Genomic DNA, 4,409 nt, shown 5'->3' with positions numbered 1-4,409 from the left:
ATAAAAATTCAGCTTGGCAATTTAGATGCAGGTTTTCTCTGAGCTTGGGTGTTACCAGCTCACCTCCACTGATTTCAGGGGAATTACTCCTACCAGTAAAGCAAGCACAGGCTCTGAAGCCCACTGTAGTCAAGACACTTTCTGACTCTGCTGGGCTTTAAATCAAAGGCTAAAAGCATTGCAAGAAAAGGGAGCCTAATCCATGTAGGCTCTAAAACTCCTTGGCCTTAATAAAGTACTAATGGCACTATTCATTGATATATAGCTTAGGAAACTGCTGGTTAGGAAGTATCCACTGTTGGTTGGAAGGATCCAACTTCTGCAGTCATGGCACCCCAGTCAGTGAATCATCTGTGTTCACCAGGCCGCAGGAGGTACTGCTGTTCTCAGATGTGTGGCTATTCATAGAAAACCCAGCTTCCTTCAAGTACGTTACAAGACTGGATGTCCTTGTAGTAAAAGTCACCCTGGAGAGAAGGGCAGTTATCCATGAACTCCAACAACCCACCTCTGAAGTCATTCCTCTCATAGATCTGTAGCCAGCTGTACTCCTGGATCTGTGAAGGCAAATCCAGGCAAGGATGCACAGGGTGTCAAGTGGCAGTTCTAGGTGACCACAGCTTGCTAGATGCAATGGTGATGCTAGCAACGCAACAGTGAGTAGCCACTAGTATGTGCAGAAAAGTCAGTTTAACAGGAATAAATCTGACTGGGTCCTAATTTAAAGCAGCAGTGTTGTAAGTCCTTTCTGCTCTGGTGAGAGCAGAACTGCAGTTGCTTTGAAAGAGTTGCAGTAGGGCAGGAAGTGGAAGTGGGGTCCAGCCAAGATCACCACACTTCAACTGTACATGCAGGTAAGAAATAAGCTCATTGATACACCTAGATGGCCACAGTAGTTATGTGCCCTCAGTGTTCCTAGGTGTTGATGTAATAACTGGATAAGGCTCTGGCTGGGACAGAGGGGAGCTTTTTTTTATCCTATTTTTGTTGCACAGCCTTAGGTGGGCAGGTTTTTTTGGTTTTCATCTACAAGATGATAAACTGTAAGACTGTCTCTGGCTCTTGTATCTAGCACAGCAAAGATTTGCTGTAGAAAAAAACTTTCTGCTCTTGCATCAGTGCTCAATACAGTTTTTGCAGGTGCTCAAGTGCAGTTGTATAGACATAAGAGTACTGCTGCTGTACAAAGACCAACACCTTACTCAGTTTAAAAAAAACCCACAACCACACCCAACAACACTTTAGTATCTACATTGGTGGAATCAAACTTTCTGGACACTCTTGTTCTGAATTTAGAAAGCATGCAGAAATGTGTCCTAGTTTTAGGATATTTTTTTCTACCCCCATACTAATTCTCAGTTTCCCTACTCCTTCTCAGATACTTCCCATCAGTCCATCTTTTTCCCACCTTCCACATTTGTGACTTCTTTCCCTCTACAGCTTGAAAGGACACAAGAGTGTCTGCCCTAGCTTTCAGCGCTTGGACCCAGAACTTGGCTTAGCTAAGTGAAGCCCAGAACTGCATGTCAGTCTAAAAAATAGCTGCATAATCCTATGCAGATGGAATGTATCTGGAAACTTGCTGTGATGGTCTATGAAGCTTCTACTGGGCAGGGAAACTGAATTGTACGTAAGGCATACAACATGGATGAACTTAATTTTTCATGAATGTTGGAGGGACACATTCCAGCATCAAGGCTATTCCAGGGCCAAATCTCAAATCCTTAACCTTATGTGTGAGTATTCAAATCTTTCACATCTTGGCAATGTCTCCCCTCTTAGTAAAACTCTTCCAGGGAATGCATCTAGGACGGGAAAACACAGATGTATTCTGGGCTGAGGTATTCAGAAAAAAATCTATCATGAGGCAAATATGCCTTCATTTGCAGCTCAAATACATGGTGGTGTTTCTACAATGGGATGTGTCAGGTTGCCTCTGTAGTAGTGTAGTTACCAGTCTTGCCTACCTTGAATGAGTAGCATTGACTGGGGCATGGGAGATGTGGTTTGGTTCTCAGCTTTGTACTAAACTTCCTTGTGTAGATCATGTATAGCCAGAGTAGCTTTGAGAAGATAGGTGAAGTTAAGTGCTTTTATATATGTAAAATAATAGATAAACATAATATTAAAATAAAAATTAATATAATAAACTCTGCCCCGCCCCTCCCCCGCACTAACCAACCATTCATTTGGCTGAGAATCCCACTTGACTTATCTGCCTCTTTGGGAGTCTAAACCCCATTAGATGAACTTGGCAAGTGTCCTTTCTACTACCCTCTTTCTATGTAGAGATCTCTGGAGAAGTGCCAGAGCTGTCAAAATGGGTGTAGTGCTCAGATTCTAATATAGGCAGTAACATACATGGAGACAATATGGAAAACTTACTGATGTGATGATACAAGACCTAATGGAGTCATTGAAGCCCATCCAGTGCTGGTAGTCAGGATATTCTCCCTTCCTCAGGCAGTGCTGATGGCCTACGTAGTTGGGACATTCATAGATCCAGCAGCCAGTTTCCACCTTGGCAGAGTTGCAGCAGTTGAGGTGGGCACGCAGGTCTGGCTGGTCTGTGGTGGCTTCACAGAGGCAGGCCTCAAAGTTTCTGTCCTCAAAGAAAGTGATCTGCAATAAAACAAAAGTAACCCCAGTCACACTGGAAAGTATTTGAAAGCTGGCTTTGTTTTGCCTAGATTGTACAAAACAATCCAAAGACTGCAGGGGTCCATAGGGGCGCTTTACCAGGCCCAAAGACTAGCAAAGCCCTTATGTCCATTTTCTATAGGGTGCACAGATAGTTTCTGGTGTTGTCATTTCTCTAGTTCTATGACTGACAGGTGGATGTCCCTTTGGGACTCTGGGAAGTGAGGGGCAACTTTCATCATGATTTCACGCTGGAAATAGCCTGTCAGCAGCTTCATGGCAAGCTTTTGGGAACATTTGGAGAAAGTGAAACCCGAATTGCTCATTGACTGAAAGCTCTGTGAATGACTTCTGTGTATCACACAATCATTCAACTTTGTGCCCGTCTCTTGCACCCGGTCCTGGGCTCCTAGAAATCTTCTGCAATGTAGAATACAGACGAAGGAAGGAATAGTTCTACATCTGAATTGTGCTGAAGCTTTCACCTGTCTTAATGATACAGGAACAAAACAAGACTGTTGTGTCTAACCCAAATTAATCATTGAGCCCTCTAGGTCCTGTTGGGCAGGTATATCTTAGCAGCAGTAAAATCGGGTTAGAGATACCTAAATTCAGTGGCTTTGTTTAGTGATATTTATTACATTTGTTTCTAATAGAGTACTTCACCCTTATTTTCCTGTACATCTTGGAAGACTAAGAATAAATAAACTTTAGGTCTCTTTCAGCAACTGACAAACTCAAAGGGAAACTAGCCAGACAGAAAAATAAAACCAGAAGATTTTTTTATGTGTAAATGTTTTAGTGTTTGAAAGCTTCCATAGGCTTTCTTTAGGAACCTTATGAGAGCTAGATAATAAAAAAAAACACTTGAAGTTTCCCCTCTGCTAATTTGTTGTTAGACCAACAAACTATGTTTGCAAACATACTTACCTACAAGGAGCTACCTATGCATGTGTTAGGTTGTTTGTCAGTGTTCCATTCACTCAGCTGTTCTTACCTTTGCCATTTTTGCCAGGGTTTAGCTATGAGACCTCAGCATGCAGGAGTCATCAGCAGTCCTTTATATAGAATGCAGACTGCTGCATCCACAGGAATAGAATAAAAGAGAATTTTTTTCTCAGTAAGAGAATGAATGTTTTTTCCCTTCCCTCTCTCCATTGTCATTCTCTAAACAAAAGGCAATAGCAGTAGTTTGTGGGGTACCAACTTTATTGTTACCATCAGTAAGCAGAGGATCAGTGAAGTGTAGGTCGAGCAATATTTCTGTTATTTTACCAATGGAACATGTGCAAGTGAATGTGCTGGAAATGCTACAGCAGAATTGTAACTTTATTTTTAATCTCTCTCTGTTCCCTGATTATATGAGACAAAGGTTTTTTTAAAGCATATGGATTCCCAGTGATGATACTGTAAAACAGTTTTCAGAGTATGCTAATAAAAACTGTCCTGATTTTCAAGAGCCTTCAGACCAGGTATTGCTGCCTGTTTCCTTTAGCAGTAAGAGTATGTGTATGAGAGAGAAAATGATGTAATAAAAAATGTGTGGTAATGGATGTTTACATCCATCCAGGCTTCACTGCTGAAATTCTATATTAATGTAATTCAGAGTTCATAGATAAAGAGACTAAAAGTTGGAGGATGGATACCAACTTGTTTAAGGCAGAGAAAAGCCTTTTTAAATCTGCACAGAGAAATGTTTCACTTGAGAGATGTACAGATTTTTGGAGCTCAGGTAGGAGTCATTGAGGCAAAATACAATAGCCTCTTAA

At 41.5% G+C, this 4,409-nt stretch overlaps 1 pseudogene; it reads right to left on the bottom strand.

Annotated features, from left to right (window-relative positions):
• Positions 1 to 3,646, bottom strand: LOC104320032 (gamma-crystallin B-like; annotated as a pseudogene).
• Between the last annotated feature and the right edge of the window lie 763 nt (positions 3,647 to 4,409).

This window comes from Haliaeetus albicilla, chromosome 4 (genome assembly GCF_947461875.1).
Source record: "Haliaeetus albicilla chromosome 4, bHalAlb1.1, whole genome shotgun sequence".
In the NCBI taxonomy this organism is placed as follows: Eukaryota; Metazoa; Chordata; class Aves; order Accipitriformes; family Accipitridae; genus Haliaeetus; species Haliaeetus albicilla.
The sequence above is the reverse complement of the archived record's forward strand: the minus strand, read 5'-3'. Positions and strand labels throughout refer to the sequence as shown.